The sequence below is a fragment of the Oncorhynchus tshawytscha genome, linkage group LG14, assembly GCF_018296145.1.
Source record: "Oncorhynchus tshawytscha isolate Ot180627B linkage group LG14, Otsh_v2.0, whole genome shotgun sequence".
Taxonomy (NCBI): Eukaryota; Metazoa; Chordata; class Actinopteri; order Salmoniformes; family Salmonidae; genus Oncorhynchus; species Oncorhynchus tshawytscha.
This window is the reverse complement of record NC_056442.1, coordinates 9775992-9797393: the sequence shown is the minus strand read 5'-3', so window position 1 is coordinate 9797393 and position 21402 is coordinate 9775992. Positions and strand designations below refer to the sequence as shown.

Sequence of the window (21402 nt, the reverse complement as noted above, 5' to 3'; positions counted from 1 at the left end):
TTTCTCTAAATCGTAACTGTAACCATTAAGGGGGGGGCTCACCTTAGATGACTACTCCAGAGGCAACTTCATCCTAATTTTTATGGTTAATTTATGTAGCCAAGTATCAATTTTATAGCCCGTATGAATGAAGTCCCACAGTAGTGAACGTGGGCTGTGTTCAGTCTGATGACACACAGTCACATCAGCGTGTCTTAAAGGCTCAGTGCAGTCAACAGTTTTATATATATTTCTACACTATGCGGTTGGAATAATACTGTGAAATGGTGAAAATGATGATAATGTAACGGTTCTCTTTTGGTGAAGGAGAGTCGGACCAAAATGCAGCGTGTAGATTGCTATCCATGTTTAATCAACAAACGTAAAACACGAATCAATACAAAAACTACAAAAAACAACAAACGTGGAAACGTAACGAAAACCGAAACAGCCCTATCTGGTGAAAACACAGAGACAGGAACAATCACCCACAAACACACAGTGAAACCCAGGCTACCTAAATATGGTTCCCAATCAGAGACAATGACTAACACCTGCCTATGATTGAGAACCATATCAGGCCAGACATAGAAATAGACAAACTAGACATGAAACATAGAATGCCCACTCAGCTCACACCCTGACCAACCAAAACATAGAAATATACAAAGTAAACTATGGTCAGGGTGTGACAGTACCCCCAAGGTGCGGACTCCGGCCGCAAAACCTGAACCTATAGGGGAGGGTCTGGGTGGGCATCTGTCCGCGGTGGCGGCTCTGGTGCTGGACGTGGCCCCCACTTCACCGTAGTCTTCCTCCACCTTGTCCGCTTCCGTGACCTCCTAGCCACGGCAACCCTACTTAATAACACGGGACAGAGGGGCAGCTCGGGACAGAGGGGCAGCTCGGGACAGAGGGGCAGCTCGGGACAAAGGGACAGCTCGGGACAAAGGGGCTCTTCAGACTCCGACAGCACAGGAGAGGAGGAAGGCTCTGGCAGATCCAGGCAGACTGGCGGATCTGGAAGAGTCTGGCAGACTGGCGGATCTGGAAGAGTCTGGCAGACTGGCGGATCTGGAAGAGTCTGGCAGACTGGCGGATCTGGAAGGGTCTGGCAAACTGGCGGATCTGGAAGGGTCTGGCAGACTGGCGGATCTGGAAGGGTCTGGCAGACTGGCGGATCTGGAAGAGTCTGGCTGACTGGCAGATCTGGAAGAGTCTGGTTGACTGGCGGATCTGGAAGGGTCTGGCAGACTGGCGGATCTGGCAGCTCCGTGCAGACTGGCAGCTCCGTGCAGACTGACAGCTCCGTGCAGACTGACAGCTCCGTGCAGACTGGCAGCTCCTTGCAGACTGGCAGCTCCGGCTGCTCCATGCAGACTGACAGCTCTGGCTGCTCCATGAAGACTGACAGCTCTGGCTGCTCCATGCAGACTGACAGCTCTGGCTGCTCCATGCAGACTGGCAGCTCTGGCTGCTCCATGCAGACTGGCAGCTCTGGCTGCTCTATGCAGACTGGCAGCTCTGGCTGCTCCATGCAGACTGGCAGCTCTGGCTGCTCTATGCAGACTGGCAGCTCCGGCTGCTCCATGCAGACTGACAGCTCTGGCTGCTCCATGAAGACTGACAGCTCTGGCTGCTCCATGCAGACTGACAGCTCTGGCTGCTCCATGCAGACTGGCAGCTCTGGCTGCTCCATGCAGACTGGCAGCTCTGGCTGCTCTATGCAGACTGGCAGCTCTGGCTGCTCCATGCAGACTGGCAGCTCTGGCTGCTCCATGCAGACTGGCAGCTCTGGCTGCGCTAAATAGGCAGGAGACTCCGGCAACGCTGTAGAGGCGGAAGGCTCTGGTAGCGCTGAACAGGCGGGAGACTCCTACAGCGCAGGAGAGGAGGAAGGCTCTGGCAGTGCTGGAGAGGCAAGGCGCACTGTAGGCCTGATGCGTGGTGCTGGCACTGGTGGTACTGGACCGAGAACATGCACAGGAAGCCTGGTGCGGGGAGCTGCTACCGGAGGGCTGGGGTGTGGAGGTGGTACTGGATAGACCGGACCGTGCAGGCGCACTGGAGCTCTTGAGCACCGAGCCTGCCCAACCTTACCTGGTTGAATGCTCTCGGTCGCCCTGCCAGTGCGGCGAGGTGGAATAGCCCGCACTGGGCTATGCAGGCGAACCGGAGACACCGAGCGCAAGGCTGGTGCCATGTAAGCCGGCCCAAGGAGACGCACTGGGGACCAGATGCGTAGAGCCGGCTTCATGGCATTTGGCTCGACGCTCAATCTAGCCCGGCCGATACGCGGAGCTGGAATATACCGCACCGGGCTATGCACCCGCACTGGGGACACCGTGCGCACCACTGCATAACACGGTGCCTGCCCGGTCTCTCTAGCCCCCCGGTAAGCACAGGGAGTTTGCTCAGGTCTCCTACCTGGCGTAGCCCTACTCCCTGTGAGCCTCCCCCCAATAAATTTTTGGGGCTGACTCTCGGGCTTCCTTGCCAACCGTGTTCCCTCATATCGCCGGCTCCTCTCTCCGGCTGCCTCTGCTCTCCTCGCTGCCTCCACCTGTTCCCATGGAAGGCGACCCCTTCCCGCCAGGATCTCCTCCCATGTATAGCAACCCTTGCCATCCAATATATCGTCCCATGTCCAATCCTCATTGCGCCGCTGTTGCTGCCTTTGTTGCTTCTCCTGTGGCTCCTTTTTTACTTCAGTTTTCCACTTCCCACTCAGACCACTCCCATGAGAGTCCGAGCACAATTCTTGCTTGAGAAAGTGCTCTTTGCTAAGAAGCTCTTTTAGTTTCTTTTTGACCATTTTAATTTAAAAACAATCACAGTAAGTTACTTAATTGTTACCCAGAAATGATTTGATATTGAGATGAAAACGATTGCATTGGACCTTTAAGCTGAGGCCAGAGGCAGGTCCGTCCAATTAGCCGGTGAATGATAGCCCCATAGGCTAAGTGGAGGGAGACGGAGAGAGGCTCCCCTCAGATTCATCATGATGCTACTGTAGGAATTGGCTCCCAGCCATATTGGGAGCAGCATTACCAGGGCTGAATCAGAAATGGCACACACATACAGTACCATCCCGCTCACACATACGCCCATGCGCTAACGGGTACACACGTGTGCACACACACACACACACACACACACACACACACACACACACACACACACACACACACACACACACACACACACACACACACACACACACACACACACACACACTGTTTGTGTTACATAATAACAGTCCCTCGAGGATGTCCTCTCTCTTAAATCCCACAAATGGATTGTGTTTATGTTCGTTGCTTTTCAGCCAGTTCTTGTGCTTTACAATGTTTGGGATAACCCACTCCCCAGTAATGGGACTTTCTCCATCAGGTCTAGGAAGAAGGCATTTAATGGAATAGAACACACAGAGAGGCTCTTTTGAATAAGCTGAGAGAGAGGATCAGAATTGCACTTAGGCAAACGTTTCTACCGCACAGATTCTTCTCCCTCCCCTCTTCCTCGTCTTTCCACAGAACAGACACTCACCTCTCGCCACAGATTCCATTTTGTCAGCTTCCAGCTCCAGATCATGTAACGATAAAAGATAAAAGCCCCGCAGTTAAACAGTGGCGGTAAATCACACGCAAAAGAAAGATGGGAGAAGCAGTATTTTTAAGCAGAGAGAGAGAGAGAGAGAGAGAGAGAAGGGGGAGAGAGACAGAGAGAGAGAGGGGTTCTTTGTGTTCTGTGTACTGACTTTGTGCGATGAAGAGATGAATCACTGCTATTTAAGGGATCGGTTTCCTGCAACTGATTGTGTGACGACTCAGTGGTGGATAGATTGTCAAGACTTGCCTGTTTTGTTCCCGAGGTTCCAGAAAAATGTCTGTGGCCAGTTCACAGTCAGTGCCCTCCTCTTTCATCCCTCCCTCCCTCCCTCCCTCCCCTCCCTCCCTCCCTCCCTCCCTCCCTCCCTCCCTGGCCTGTGATTTCACAGATGAGCCGGGAGCAAAAGGAGTAAAAACACCTTTTTAGCGTGTCTGTCACTGAATGGCACTTTATGACGGCCTCGCTAAGGTTTCTCCTCACTAAAGTTAAAGTCTACATTACTAGATTTAACGTGACGGTTCTCTACGCCAAAGGCACTATTCAATTCCAGGCCTCCGGGGCCACGTCACTGCTGTTGCCCTGGAGGCCTGGAATTGAAAAGCCGTGTTCTACGTGGACCTGTTGTTTTGTGCCTGCGGGCTTACAGAATGTTTAGGCCTAGTTAGATGCTGCTTGCTATCGTTGTGTTGCTTATGACTGTGTTTTGAGTAGAGCTTACGTAAAGAGCTTACTAAAGTGTTCTAGGCCCATTGTCTGAGCAAATAGCTAGCGCGGCCGTGGCATCAGCAGCTGATGTCGGGTCAGTGTGTATTTCAAATACCCAGGCAGGTGAAAACGGTGTGAAGTATGTAGCTTCAAATCTAACCACTGTCATTACAGCACTCTTTGGCTGGGGGACTCATTTCAGCGTCGCGCCCTCTCTGAGGGAACATCCTTTAATCATGGCTCTAATAGGCTTTTATGAAGACTCTGCAGATGAATTCCCTCAGTCGGCTCGGCACGGTGTGTTTACACCACGGAGATGTGTAATCAAGGTGGTGTGTGTGTGTGTGTGTGTGTGTGTGCGTCCGTGTGAGATCAGCCCGACCAGATCAGGCCTGTGATGACGAGGAGGATTCGTTATTGCTAGATCACGTTGTTATTATAGACGGACACCGTCACTAGTTAATACCGTTTATTTCCTGTGGAGGTTTCAGCCGTAATGGCGCGCGTGTGTGTGTGTTTCTGTGCCCCTGTGTCTGTCTGTGTGCTGTAGAGTTTTACCCAGTGTCAGGGTGAGTATGTGCACCAGAGTGACCAATGACACCACTAGCGGTGCTGCAGTGAGAGAGACAGTGCCACGGCTGTGACACACAGTCCGGACTGTCACCATGTCCTTTCATACACACAGGCTGAGAAAGCTCCCTCTCTGCCTCTCCCCTCCTCTGTGCTCCAGGAAGACAGATACATCAGAGACAGTGTAGCACTGAGGGGCGTGAGAACACTGGGAAGGGCTGGTCCTCTCTCTTAGCAAGAACTGTCTTGTGTTTTGGGAAAATATCCTCCTCCCTCACACCAAAAGCCATAATGTCTGGCTTTCATTCTAACAGGTTTAGCAGGAAAAAATGTATGACTGTGTGTTGCGCGGTGTGTTTGTGTTCGCAGGCCTGCTGAGCCTGCGACAGAGAGAGAGAGTGTGTGTGTGTGTGTGTGTTAGATCTGCTCTGCTTATGCTCAGTGCCAGCTCCTAGCTGGGTCTCAAAACGTCATGTCCTGGTTTGATCTGTCAGTTGACCACAACAGCGCACAGAGCTTTGATATCGCTGTATGTTGGAAATGAATCAGGTATTCCCCCTCAGGGCCCAAACTGGTTGCCATTAGCGTTTAGATTGTATTTTTCATGGAGAACAGATGAAATGAATGGTGTCATACAGAAGAGATATCAACGTATAAATGGATTAACCTGACTGTCGTCCTCTTTTTCTCTCTCAGGTGTTAGAGCAGTGATGTCACAGAGCTGAAGACATTTCCTATCAGTGAGTACGGACTCTTATCATCTTTCTAACATCTCTGAGCGACTGTCAACAACGTTGCTTTTTCTGTTGTTGGGCCCTGTGTGACATTCCCTAATAGTTGTTATGAGAGAAGCTTTTGAAATAATTTTTGCTCAACTTGTCATCAACAATATTTGTTTGGCGTAGAGGAGAGTTCGCAGGCTCCTTCGATTCCAGGCTTAATTAGATTTCATTCTTTCGACACGAGAGGATTTTCTCCCCCAATTAAATTTAACAAGGGCTCCTTGAAAAAGCAGTTGTTCTGATTACATTACAAATTCAGAGTTTCATTCAGTGACTCGTGCAATTAATTACATTTCTCTCCATTTTGATCAGAACATTTTTGTGGGGGAGGGAAACATGCGAATTAACTATCATCAGTGTTTGTGATCTGTTGCAGCAACATTATAATCTAAACAGTTATTACAGTATCTGTTGATGTAGCCTAACATTGAATTGAAATTGTTAGGCCTATCAGTTGGAGTCAAACTGAATCATGTTCCTCAACAATATAGTGGATTAAGTTGGTTGGGCAGTTAGCCGCTTCTCACCCTCTCTTCTGTGGCACATCTGTTTGGCTCTGCTTATCTCTCTCTCTGTCTATCTCTCTCTGTCTCTCTCTCTCTTTCTCTCTCTGTCTCTCTCTGTCTCTCTCTGTCTTTCTCTCTCTGTCTTTCTCTCTCTGTCTTTCTCTGTCTCTCTGTCTCTCTCTGTCTTTCTCTCTCTGTCTTTCTCTCTCTCTCTGTCTCTCTCTCTCTGTCTCTCTCTCTCTTTCTCTCTCTCTCTCTCTCTCTCTCTCTCTCTCTCTCTCTCTCTGTCTGTGTCTCTATTACCACTAGCTCTACTCCCTCAAGGTTTCACCAAGCAGACAAAGGTGACGGTTTTAGCCCGCAGACAATGACTTGCACTTTTCTCCCTTTCTCACTTTATGGCTTTGTGCTGATGAGTGTGTCACCAGATCTAATCTCACACTTTAGAAATCAGCTTTATCTCTTAGGCAGCTCAGCTCAGCTGGGGTGAACGTACCATTGAGAGTTAGGTGTGTTTATGTATTTTGAGGCTGGCCTATTCAGCAGATAAAAGCAAATCTAAGGGGAACGGTTCTCCTCCTAAATGTGCTTTTCAAGGTGATGTTTGCTTGACGTACAATACACTTGATTTGAGAATCACCTGCACTGCAAATGGTAAGTTACACATTCTGATCCGGTGCTGGGCCTTTACCTATGACATATCCTGTAACTTATCATTGATAGCTGTATGCTATCAGTCATGATATTGACGGCTCCATTTGAAATTGATTTCCTGGAAATGCCGGGCTGGAGAACGGGTGGCAAACCCCTCTGGTGGCTGTGCTGATTTGCTCACTGTTGAACACTGCAGTGAAATGTCCACCTATCAGTCTCGAGTGATCGTACATTATTTCTGTCTGTTTATTCTTCCGTTAGTCCATAGAAAACAGGCAGAACCTTGGCAAACATTGACGCCATCCAAACAGCCACAGTACAGAGCAGTTATCCACCATTAGTTCCTTGTGAGAGGAGGGTAGGAACAGGGAGAGTGGTGCTTAAATACCCAGAGGGAATTACAAATGTTGAGAGAGAGTTGTATAGTATTGTTTAGGGAGTTTATAAAGGGATGGCAAAGTACACGTTGTGTGTGTACAAGCCTGTGTGGCGGTCGGTGCCGTTTTAAGATGATGGAGGATGCTACATTTTTTTTAAAGGAACATGGCCTTATTTCTATTGCGGCATATTGGATGACGGTCAAGCATATTCCATTCACCCAGCTCAACGTAACACCAATAAGTTGAGGCTACTTACTACATGATGCTACATTTTTCCCTGTACCCGTCATGAGGTTGCTACGACCGAGCCTATGAGTGAACGTTTACAGCGTAGGTGCACAGGTCGAGGGAATTGCGAGTAATCAAGGTGACAGGCAGTGACACATTTAATACCGCCTTGCCCACTGCATATAGCTGATCTAGAGTGTAATCATTAGTCCAACAGTTGCAAATGAGAGTTGTAGCGTTAGTAAACTCTGCTACAATCAGCAGCAAGTCAGCAGCAAGCAGTTTAGCAGTTACATTGGCGGGCCGTGGTGGCAATAAATGAATAAAACCAAAAACTTACTTTGACTTGGAAGAGTTCCAGTGTTGGATAGCCATAGCCAGCTAGCTAACATAGCATCCCTCTCTGTTTGAGCCGGGTGTTTGAGTAGTCTAAACTAGCTAGCTGCATTCGATGCTAGCTAAGTCAGTGAAAGTGAAAAAATATATACTATGAAATATAGCTCTCTCTCTCTCTCTCTCTTGCTTCTCCTTCATTTTGGAAGAAATTAATTTATTCAAAACTGTTCAACTATTGTCTTTCTCTCTTTCTCTGAGTCAACTACTCGCTACATGTTATGCACTGCAGTGTTAGCTAGCTGTAGCTTATGGTTTCAGTACTAGATTCATTCTCTGATCCCTTGATTGGGTAGATGCATGTTGCATGCTGCAAGTGTGCTGATAGGTAGTTGTCATAATTACTGTGTAAGTCTATGGAAGGGGGGTGAGAACCATGTGCCCCCCAGGTTTAGTATTGAAGTCAATGTACCCAGAGGAGGATGGAAGCTAGCTGTCCTCCAGCTACACCATGGTGCTACCCTACAGAGTGCTGTTGAGGCTACTATAGACCTTCATTGCAAACAGTGTGGTTTCATCAATTATTTGGTGACGTGAATATATTTACTATAGTTTTAACTAAACTTGTTTAAGGTTTCACTTTTTATTTGTATGAAATTCACTGAGGAGGATGGTCCTCCCTTCCTCCTCTGAGGAGCCTCCACTGAGGCCTGTGTATGTGTACACATGTATGTGAGGGTGTGAAAAGGACACATTTTAAGAATAGATTGTTTTTCTTTGTTATGTGTTTGGCACTCTCTTTTTGTTTTGTCACCCACGATCGGTAGAAAGAGGTGCTGAGAAGTGTTTTTGTGTGTTTATTTGTATGTGTGTGTGCAGTGCGTGTGTTATTGTGCAGTGTGTTTTTGTGTGTGTGTGTGTGTGTGTGTGTGAGCACAGTGTGTCTGTGCAGTGTGTGTATGTGTGTGTGAGCACAGCGTGTGTGTGCAGTGTGTGTTAGTGTGTGTGTGTGTGTGTGTGTGTGTGTGTGTGTGTGTGTGTGTGTGTGTTAGTGTGCAGTGTGTGTGTTAGTGTGCAGTGTGTGTGTGTGTGTGTGTGTGTGTGTGTGTGTGTGTGTGTGAGCACAGTGTGTCTGTGCAGTGTGTGTGTATGTGTGTGTGAGCACAGCGTGTGTTTGCAGTGTGTGTGTGAGAGAGAGAGAAAGGTGAGATGTCAGCCTTAATAACTAGCGGATGTTCCTGAACACACTTCCCTCCTTTCCTTCCCTTAGATGTGCAGTGTGTTCTCAGTATAGCCAGTGGCCTGACAGATTGCTGGGTCTATGTTAGAAGATGGTAGCACTAAGTACTAGAGCTCAGTAGTACTGGGCTGAAAGGAAGGAGGGAGAGAGAGGAGGGTGAAAGAGAGAGCGAGAGACCGGTGGGAGAGAGAGAAGACTGCTTTAGGTCTTTTATTCGTAATGCTTTGTGCTATGTAAAACGTCAGATGATTTTAGTTCATTTGTGTGGTTGTATTTTGTCTTTTAAGTTAGTTGGGTTTGGTTATACTTGATGCGATATTGTACTGTCTACAATAACTAATAAAAGCTATTAGTAAGAGCTGTGGCAGTCGTCTTGCCTTCAGCCTGTATGTTTACTGATTACAACATCAACATGTGAAGCAGCACTTTAGACTGTGAAATTCAGCTTTCCCAGGAAGACACCCTGTTGTTAGAGCTGCCGTTTCACTCTTTAGACCGTGTGGTGTGTGTGTGTGAGTGAGTGAGTGAGTGAGTGAGTGAGTGAGTGAGTGAGTGTGTGAGTGAGAGAGAGAGAGGTAATGCATGAAGGCTATCTGTACTTAAGCCAAGGTGCTGTGTGGAGGAGCAGTAATGCCTACACAGCCCCATCTGCTTTATCCAGCTTGAAATGCAATGCCTTTTAATGACATACGAATCACAGAGAGGTGTCGAGAGAGGGAGGAGTGAGAGGGAGAGAGGGAGGAGTGAGAGGGAGAGGGGGGGAGGGGGAGAGGGGGAATGAGAGAGAGAGAGGAGTGAGATGGAGAGGGGGAGGGAGAGGGGGAAGGTGAGAGGGAGAGGGGGAAGGAGAGATGTAGGAGTGAGATGGAGATGGGGGAGGAGTGAGTGGGAGAGGGGGAAGGAGAGAGGGAGAAGTGAGAGGGAGAGGGGGAAGGAGAGAGGGAGGAGGGGAGGGAGAGGGGGAAGGGAGAGGGAGGAGTGAGAGGGAGAGGGGGATGGGTGGGGGAAGGAGAGAGGGGAGAGGGGGAGGGAGAGTGGGGGAAGGAGAGAGGGAGAGGGGGAAGGAGAGAGGGAGGAGTGAGCGGGAGAGGGGGAAGGAGAGAGGGAGGAGTGAGAGGGAGAGTGGGAAGGAGAAAGAGGGAGAGGGGGAAGGAGAGAGGGAGAGAGGGACGAGGGAGAGTGGGAAGGAGAGAGGGAGGAGGGAGAGGGGGGAGGAGAGAGGGAAAACATCTCGAAGGTCAGGAGCAGCGGGCGGCCGTAGGGGAGAGACACGTGAGGCTGAGATTGTCTTGCGTCAGCCCCACAGCACTCTTTGTGTGTGTGTGTGTGTGTCAGTGTGTTTGTAATGTGTGTGTGTGTGTCTCATCTCCTGTTGGGCCAGCATTTCCATTACACTCCCACTGTGTACAGCAGGACAGCTAGGCAGTATTTCCATTCCTAGTATCTAGTCCTGCTAAAGCAGGATTGTATACGACCGGGTGTTACTACACTGTACTGCAGGGATCATCAACTAGATTCAGCCGTGATCTGTTAGTTTTTTCTTGAGCGGGGGGGTCGGAACATAATTACAAATCATTTGTAGACTGCAAATTGAATCCCAAACGGAAATAACATTTTACTAAAACATAACCATTTCAAACCTTGCTTAAGTTTGCATACGGTCACACCATACACCCCCCCGTCCGCTATTCTACATGGGAATACTGATTTCTTAAATGAAAATCACTGATTTTATGGTGTTTCTACAGTATTTTATTTCCAACAATGAAAGATGAAATTCAAATAAAACCATTTTGTTTTCTCAGAAAGTTTGGGGAGCAAAGTAAAACCAACCGCAGGCCAAATTCGGCCCGCGGCTGCCAGTTAGGGAACCCTGCTGTACTATGTTATCCATGCCTGTGGTCGACTAGCAAAAGACAGTTTAACCAGGGAAATACCAAGGCTGTGCCACTACTTTACTTCCTCTTTTTAAACCATAAGGGCAGAGATGGTATGCACATGTGCATGAATGTTTCTGTGTCTGTGTGTGTCTGTGTGTATGCGTGTGTGTGTGTCGTGTTGATAGAGGGTTAGGGATAGCACGGCTGCTAACAATGAGAGCATTAGGGAGTTGAATTGAAACCGTGTTGTAGGAGAAGCACTCACACTGTGAGGCCTATATATTTTGTTACGAGCCTTTTGTCACAGCAAAGGGAAAACGGAGTGCATTTACTTCAGCCTGATGGAGAGTGGATCTAAGACAGTGTCGACAAGCAGCCTAAAGCATTCTGACACAGCCAGGGTGTTCACAGATCCACTGAAGTGCTACTGTCTGCTAGAACCGCCATCTCTGACTTTTTCTTAGGAGTTTTCATATCTGTTACTGGAGCTTTTAGAAGTGTACTAAGTTAAATACAGTCATTTCACTCACACCATAACCCCCCCATCCAACACAATACTCACACCATACACCCCCATCCAACACATACTCACACCATACACACACACTCATACCATACACACCCCCCTTTCCAACACACACTCACATCATACCCCCCGTCTAACACACACTCACACATGCACCCCCCGTTCAACACATACTCACACTATACACCCCCTCCAACACATACTCACACTATACACCCCTCCAACACATACTCACATCATACACCCCCTGTCCAACACACTCACACCATACACCCCCCATCCAACACCTACTCACACCATACACCCCCATCCAACACACAATCACACCATACACCCCCCGTCCCACACCCTCACACACTCACACCATACACCCCCCATCCAACACAACTCACACCATACCCCCTTTCCAACACCTACTCACACCATACACCCCCCCATCCAACACACACTCACACATACACCCCCGTCCAACACCCACTCACACCATACACCCCCATCCCACACCAACTCACACCATACCCCCTTTCCAACACATACTCACACCATACACCCCCGTCCAACACACACTCACACCATACACACACTCACACCATACACCCCCATCCAACACACACTCACACCATACCCCCCTGTCCAACACACTCACACATGCACCCCCCCCGTCCAACACATACTCACACATACACCCCCTCCAACACACACTCACACCATACCCCCCCCCGTCCAACACACTCACACCATATACCCCCTGCCCAACACACACTCACACCATACCCCCATCCAACACACACTCACACCATACCCCCATCCAACACAACACTCACACCATACACCCCCATCCAACACACACACACTCACACCATACCCCCATCCAACACACACTCACACCATACACCCCCATCCAACACAAACTCACACCATATACCCCCATCCAACACACACTCACACCATACATACACCCCCATCCAACACACACTCACACCATACACCCCCTTTCCAACACATACTCACACCATATACCCCCATCCAACACATACTCACACCATACACCCCCATCCAACACATGCTCACACCATACACCCCCATCCAACACATGCTCACACCATACCCCCATCCAACACATACTCACACCATATACCCCCGTCCAACACATACTCACACCATACCCCCCGTCCAACACACACTAGTAGCAGTAATAAGGTACTTTACTACACTACTGCCACGTCCTCTTTAAATCTCTCCAACGTTGTGTCTCACTAAATAAGACTTAAGCCCGGGTACTAATTCCTAACTCACACCATACACCCCCGTCCAACACACACTCACACACACTCACACCATACCCTCCGTCCAACACACACTCACACCATATACCCCCGTCCAACACATACTCACACCATACACCCCCCGTTCAACACACACTCACACCATACACCCCCCGTCCCACACCTACACACACTCACACCATACACCCCCATCCAACACACACTCACACCATACACCCCCATCCAACACACTCACACACCATACACCCCCTCGTCCAACACCTACTCACACCATACACCCCCCCGTCCAACACCCACTCACACCATATACCCCCATCCCACACCCACTCACACCATACCCCCTTTCCAACACATACTCACACCATACACACACACTCATACCATACACCCCCATCCAACACACACTCACATCATACCCCCCGTCTAACACACACTCACACATGCACCCCCTCCAACACATACTCACACTATACACACATACTCACACTATACCCCTCCAACACATACTCACACTATACACCCCCTCCAACACATACTCACATCATACACCCCCTGTCCAACACACTCACACCATACACCCCCCCATCCAACACCTACTCACACCATACACCCCCATCCAACACACAATCACACCATACACCCCCCGTCCCACACACACTCACACCATACACCCCCATCCAACACACACTCACACCATACACCCCCCGTCCAACACCTACTCACACCATACACCCCCCATCCAACACACACTCACACATACACCCCCCGTCTAACACCCACTCACACCATACACCCCCCATCCCACACCAACTCACACCATACCCCCTTTCCAACACATACTCACACCATACACTCCCCCGTCCAACACACACTCACACCATACACACACACTCACACCATACACCCCCATCCAACACACACTCACATCATACCCCCTGTCTAACACACATTCACACATGCACCCCCCGTCCAACACATACTCACACTATACACCCCCTCCAACACACACTCACACCATACACCCCCCGTCCAACACACTCACACCATATACCCCCTGCCCAACACACACTCACACCATACACACATGCTCACACCATACCCCCATCCAACACACACTCACACCATACACCCCGTCCCAACACACACTCACACCATACCCCCATCCAACACACACTCACACCATGCCCCCCCCATCCAACACAAACTCACACCATATACCCCCATCCAACACACACTCACACCATACATCCCCGTCCAACACACACTCACACCATACACCCCCATCCAACACATACTCACACCATATACCCCCATCCAACACATACTCACACCATACACCCCCATCCAACGCACACTCACACCATATACCCCCATCCAACACATACTCACAACTTACCCCCATCCAACACACACTCACACCATACACCCCCATCCAACACATGCTCACACCATATACCCCCATCCAACACATACTCACACCATACACCCCCATCCAACACACACACCATATACCCCCGTCCAACACATACTCACACCATACCCCCCGTCCAACACACACTAGTAGCAGTAATAGGTACTTTACTACACTACTGCCACGTCCTCTTTAAATCTCTCCAACGTTGTGTCTCACTAAATAAGACTTAAGCCCGGGTACTAATTCCTAACTCACACCATACACCCCCGTCCAACACACACTCACACACACTCACACCATACCCCCCGTCCAACACACACTCACACCATATACCCCCGTCCAACACATACTCACACCATACCCCCCGTCCAACACACACTAGTAGCAGTAATAGGTACTTTACTACACTACTGCCACGTCCTCTTTAAATCTCTCCAACGTTGTGTCTCACTAAATAAGACTTAAGCCCGGGTACTAATTCCCCTTCCCAAACAGCCCCCGTCAGTCACGCCCCAGTGAAGGGCAAGCACACAGGACCATGCTGTTCTTTTAAAGGCCCTGGTCCCCAACGCCATGAATCAGGGCTTTCACACCGGGACAGCGACCGGGAGGGAGCTCCAATCTGCTGAGTGACTGGCTGCCAGTAGAGCCATTCAGGTTATCCGGATTGAGATGGACTATTTCGAATGGAGGGCCTAGACAAACAGGGCTAGAATCTGAAGGCTTTAGGGTTTCGGGATTTTTACTGTGTCACTCAGGGGTGCAGCGGGGGTCACTAGGGGTGTGTGTATTAGAGGTCAACCGATTATGATTTTTCAACGTAGATACCGATTATTGGAGCACCAAAAAAGCTGATACCGTATTGAAACGTATTTGTAATAATGACAATTACAACAATACTGAATGAACACTTATTTTAAATTAATATAATACACCAATAAAATCAATTTAGCCTCAGTAAATAATGAAACATGTTCAATTTGGTTTAAATAATGCAAAAACAAAGTGAGAAGAAAGTAAAAGTGCAATATGTGCTATGTAAGAAAGCTAACGTTTAAGTTTAAGTTCCTTGCTCTGAACATGAGAACATATGAAAGCTGGTGGTTCCTTTTAACATAAGTCTTCAATATTCCCAGGTAAGAAGTTTTAGGTTGTAGTTATTATAGGAATTATAGGACTATTTCCCTCTATACCATTTGTATTTCATTAACCTTTGACTATTAGATGTTCTTATAGGCACTTTAGTACTGCCAGTGTAACAGTATAGCTTCCGTCCCTCTCCTCGCTCCTCCCTGGGCTCGAACCAGCAACACAACGACAACAGCCACCATGCAAGGGGAACAACTACTAGAAGGCTCAGAGCGAGTGACGTTTGAAACACTATTAGCGCGCTCTAACTAGCGAGCCATTTCACTTCGGTTACACCAGCCTCATCTCGGGAGTTGATAGGCTTGAAGTCATAAACAGCGCAATGCTTTACGCACAACGAAGAACTGCTGGAAAAAGGCACGAAAGTGCTGTTTGAATGAATGTTTACGCGTCTGCTTCTGCCTACCATCGCTCAGTCAGATACTTAGATACTTGTATGCTCAGTCAGATTATATGCAACGCAGGACTCGCTGGATAATATCTAGTAATATCATCAACCATGTGTAGTTAACTAGTTAACTAGTGATTATGATTGATTGATTTTTATAAGATAATTTTAATGCTAGCTAGCAACTTACCATGGCTTACTGCATTCGCGTAACAGGCTCCTTGTCTCCTTGTGGAGTGCAACGAGAGAGAGGCAGGTCGTTATTGCGTTGGACTAGTTAACTGTAAGGTTGCAAGATTGGATCTCCCGAGCTGACAAGGTGAAAATCTGTCGTTCTGCCCCTGAACAAGGAAGTTAACCCACCGCTGCTAGGCCGTCATTGAAACTAAGAATGTGTTCTTAACTGACTTTCCTAGTTAAATAAAGGTATAAAAAAATATATATATATATTTTTACAAATCGGCAAATCGGCGCCCCAAAAATACAGATTTCCGATTGTTATGAAAACTTGAAATCGGCCCCAATTAATCGGCCATTCCGATTAATCGGTCGACCTCTAGTGTGTATGCGTGCTTTTGTGTGGAGATGGCGATGTTTGGTTAACCAGGCTGTGTGTGTGTGTGTGTGTGTGTGTGTCTGAGGATGTCAGGCAGGCCCCTCCCAGGAGGATTGACCCAGAGGGGGTCAGCTAGGGGCTAGAGGGGTAAAGAGATGTCCCTCAGAAACACCACTAAATGGATCCCACTGTATACCGTTAACCCCTTGCAGCCATCTGGCAGCGCATTATAGGAGAGGTGCTGCTGTCCAAAACCACTCTGGTTTATTAGTCTCTCTCTCTCTGCTGATTACACATGACTGAAGGAATGCCCTACCCAGATTTTACCTGCTACCCTTTCTTTCTTTCTTTCTTTCTTTCTTTCTTTCTTTCTTTCTTTCTTTCTTTCTTTCTTTCTTTCTTTCTTTCTTTCTTTCTTTCTTTCTTTCTTTCTTTCTTTCTTTCTTTCTTTCTTTCTTTCTTTCTTTCTTTGAGACCTTATGCAGGTGTAATTATGTTGTGGAGGGGGGGTGTTGATGCTGTTGGGGGTCCATGCTGAGGGAATTGGAGTTGTATGGAGTCCCTGCAGGGGCCAGAAAAGCCCACTTGCGGCGCCAGGAGCCCCGCGCCAATGGCTCCCAGGGAGAGATCATTACTGTATTTGTGTAGTCACACTCCTCACTGAGAGAGAGAGAGAGAGAGAGTCACACAGAGCACTGGGGAAACTGTGAGGAGCCCGAGCCTCAGGGAAGTCATTACGGCTCCATCTCAGAGCTAGGAGAGGGAGAGGAGGCTCCCCCCGGCTGCTCTGGGGCATTGCACATAAATAAGAAAGTAAAGAAAGGAATGGAATCGATGATGAGACTGAATCAGGCTGTTTTGCCTAGTGAGTGAAAGGTTAGGCAGGGGCGTGTGTGTGTGTGTGTGCTCAGATGTCTGGGCTGGTGTGCAGATGGCCAGGCAGGAACCCACTGAATGGGCCGCGCGTTTCATTTGGTAGTTAGAGCCCCAGCTGCCTTTCTCTCTTTCATCCCTGAGAGAGACAGAGAAGGAAAGAGACGGAGAGAGAGAAAAGGGGAATATTTTTCTATTCTATTTTCTCTCAGGACGAGCCATGCACACACACACACACACACACACACACACACACACACACACACACACACACACACACACACACACACACGACAGGCTCTCACTCTCAGCAGCGCGAGGGGATGAAATGTCTCTTAACCAAGCCGCGTGCCCTCGAGCTACGGTAATTGCAGGTGAAATTCAGCTTCCTCTTTAAAATGCCATCTCTCTCTCCCTCCCTGCGACTGGGTCTCTCTCAGAAGTGTGTGAATCCCTCAGTCCCTGATGCGTCGCCAACCCCTGAGACACTCCCACAATGCACAGCGGAGATGGTTGCCCAGTGATATCAGTAGTGCTGAGGGGGAGGGGGGCTGCTGCTGCTGCTGTTTAGGAGAGGAACGGCACAGAGACTATGTGTGTGTGTGTGTGTGTGTGTGTGTGTGTGTGTGTGTGTGTGTGTGTGTGCGTGTGTGTGCGTGTATAATATTCTTAGAGGGTGTGTGTGTGAAAGAGAGAGTGTTTGTGTGTGTATGTGCAATATTCTTAGAACGTGTGTGTGTGTGTGTGCGCGCGTGTGTACACCGTCAGCAGAGCTCGACTTAGAGGTGACACCAAGGTGAACGCGGCGTGTGGAATGCTCTCTCGACTCGGCAGGCAGCAAATGGCTCGGTGGCAGATGGAGTCTTTGTCAGGGAAGAAAAATGGCAGCTCCGGAACGTCAGAGAACCATCCCCCTCCTGACCCCCTCCCTCCTCCCTGCCTTTACACACACACGCACGCACGCAGGCACACGTGCACACACACACGCAGGCAGGCACACGCGCACACACACACACGCACACACACACCTCATCATATCCCTCAGTGTTTCTCTCTCAGCTGACGGGCGGTGACCTTCCTCCTCTAGGGTTCCCTCGCTGTTTGATCAATTATCCCTCTCCCATTGTTTACCAAGAGGCAAGAGAGGCCTTAAAATGGCCACTGTCAGGTGGAAGGATAGATTTCCCAGACAGGGAGGGAGGCAGGCAGGGAGGGAAAGAGACACCAGTGCTGTGAAGAAGCACAGCTGGAGGCTGGGGAGGAGGAGAGAGGAGGGAGGAGCAGTTAGCCGGTTGTAGCCCTCTATACAGCAGCCATGATTACATGATTACATGACATTAGCTATGAGTGAAGCCTACAGTCTGATACTGGTGGGTTTGATGTATGTTTATGAGCAAATGTCAGGTGATTGTTAGCGAGGGGTTAGGAGACTGTCAAAAGGTCTGGATTATCTCTGTTATACTTGTCATCACAATTATATTTTCAGCATTTGTTTATCACACAATTCCTGGTAAAAAGCTGTTCCTAGCAGCATCTTTGAGTCGGAAACGAGTATTGACGCTACCCCGCAGTCCCTTTACAGCGGATGTAAAACCATTAGAAACAAAATGTTTTAAACGTTCCACCCACCGTGGTTTTACCCGCTGACCCTCTGCCGCTGACGGACACGTCCAGAATGCCATAAACACCTCCGTATTTTCAGCATCGAAGGAGAAGTGGAGAGTGAGGAAAAACGAGGAGGGATACGGGGAAAGGTCAGGAGGCAAAGAGAGAGGGAAAAAACGGGGTGAACAAATGATGCACTAAGCGAAAGACACGCAGAGGTCCCGGTAGTTTAATATGTATGTGTTGCAGGTTTGATGGCTGCTTTCATTAGGCCCGCTCATTGTTATGCACAGATTGTTCTCCTGCAGCAAAATGAATATTGCATTCACACGGGCTCCCACCACGGCGGCTTCCAGGGAAACATTCTTTGGATTCCATGAAGCTTGGGAAGAATTATTCTTCTTATTTTTAAATATAGGATGGGAAAAGGGTGTTTGATGCAGCCTACTAGGTCCTAATTAAAACGATTTATAGCGTTGTCAGTTACTGTTGCTGATTTGTTGGTTTTTACGCAGACAATGCGGGTTGGATACTCAAGTTAATTTAGGCACGTGGGGGTACTTGTGTGTGAAACAAGAAAAGAGAGAGATGGACAGATTTAATAAATAAATACATTTTTTTCTAATCCTCAGACTTGACTATGTTTCATCAGGAATTCCTAGCCTTCGTGGGACATGGGGGAAGGGCTCTGTGAGAAATATTAATAGCTATGTTGGGCGGCAAGGGGATCATAGGCTCTATATTTTTTCCATATGTTTTGTAAGAAAACAGTACAGATGGACGATGTCCTGATCTGGAGTTTATCAGTCCCAAACAGACTATTCCTTCTCCATCCCACTAGTCTGAGCCACTCTGTCCAGGCCGCAGACGCGTTACACTCAGGCTATAGTGATATGATATGATCAAGTATGAATGACTGACCACCGAATTACCTCTCCGGGATGTTGGAAAATAGAAAAGATTTCAATATTAGAAAGAAGAACCCAACTAGACGGAAGCACATTTGCTGTTGAAGCAGTCAATTCAATCTCAGAAGGAAAATGTCATTATTATTGATGAATGTATAGATTAGGCTGTAGTAATAGATTATGCCCAGGGTGTATAGCGTTTAGCCTATAGATAGCACGGTTCAGTAGCTCAACGGCGCAATGAAGACACAGTGAGTGAAATGCAGCTCCCACTGTGTTCATCTGAAGGACACAGAGGAGGAACCAGCGAGGACTGGAGTGGTCTAGATTGACAGTGTAAAGGAGGATTTTAAGAATCGCCACCCTCTGCCCTTGATGTGACGGTGATAAGTACCTGTACCAAGGCTGAAAAAATGCACATGCGCACACACACACACACACACACACACACACACACACACACACACACACACACACACACACACACACACACACACACACACACACACACACACACACACACACACACACACACACACACACACACACACACACACACACACACACACACACACACACACACACACACACACACACACACACACACACACACACACACACACACACACACCACACACACACACACACACACACACACACCACACACACACCACACAGCAGTAAGTGCGGTACAGTGCGGAGGAAACACTTTAATTTACAGTGCCTCAAGCAAATAATATGCTGTTGACTGTTTTCTTCTGGAATATCACACTTACTGAGTAATCAATAGGTGCTGTCAGTACTCTTTATTACACTTGTATTATGCTGTGTGTGTGTGTGTTGGGGGTGGGGTGGGCAAGCCACTGCATATTTGTCCCAAGGAGTAGAGGAGAGGCTGTCCTAAGAGTGTTAACCACAGCTGCTTCATCATCCCTTCAACGGCCACGTTTAGAGAGGGTTAATGTATCTGCTGTGTTGGAGGTGAGATTGTCCTGTGATGTCTGACATCCGTCTCGCCCTGTCACAGGCCCTGCTGCACACACGCACACACACACACACACACACACGCACGCACACACGCACGCACGCACACTTCAGAGGACGTTCTGTGGCAGAGGTAACAGGAACTGTGTGTGTGTGTGTGTGTGTGTGTGTGTGTGTGTGTGTGTGTGTGTGTGTGTGTGTGTGTGTGTGTGTGTGTGTGTGTGTGTGTGTGTGTGTGTGTGTGTGTGTGTGTGTGTGTGTGCGTGTGTGTGCAGCAGGTCCTGAGACAGGGGAAGACAGATGTGGAGCCCCTCCCTGTCCCTGTGTGGAGTGGCCTCTCTTTCACACTTCCAATAAAAACCACTGTCACCAGTAACCACCAGCTCCACTTAACAACCAGCTTCACCAGTAACCACCAGCTCCACTTAACAACCAGCTTCACCAGTAACCACCAGCTCCACTTAACAACCAGCTTCACCAGTAACCACCAGTGATGCTGCTGCTAGGAGGAGACAGACACTTATTAACAACCAGCTTCACCAGTAACCACCAGTGATGCTGCTGCTAGGAGGAGACAGACACTTATTAACAACTAGCTTCACCAGTAACCACCAGTGATGCTGCTGTTAGGAGGAGACAGACAGCTTCACCAGTAACCACCAGTGATGCTGCTGCTAGGAGGAGACAGACACTTATTAACAACCAGCTTCACCAGTAACCACCATTAACAACCAGCTTCACCAGTAACCACCAGTGATGCTGCTGCTAGGAGGAGACAGACACTTATTAACAACCAGCTTCACCAGTAACCACCAGTGATGCTGCTGTTAGGAGGAGACAGACACTT

The 21402-nt window shown here is 48.5% G+C and overlaps 1 protein-coding gene across 2 annotated transcripts in view; it reads left to right on the top strand.

Annotated features, from left to right (window-relative positions):
• Positions 1-21402, top strand: part of LOC121839256 (bromodomain adjacent to zinc finger domain protein 2B-like) — a 61200-nt gene that overhangs the window by 9249 nt on the left and 30549 nt on the right. For both annotated transcript variants that reach the window (XM_042297004.1, XM_042297005.1), the window contains exon 2: positions 5560-5603. The gene's annotated coding sequence lies outside the window, so the exon portion shown is untranslated. The remainder of the gene's footprint in view (positions 1-5559; positions 5604-21402) is intronic.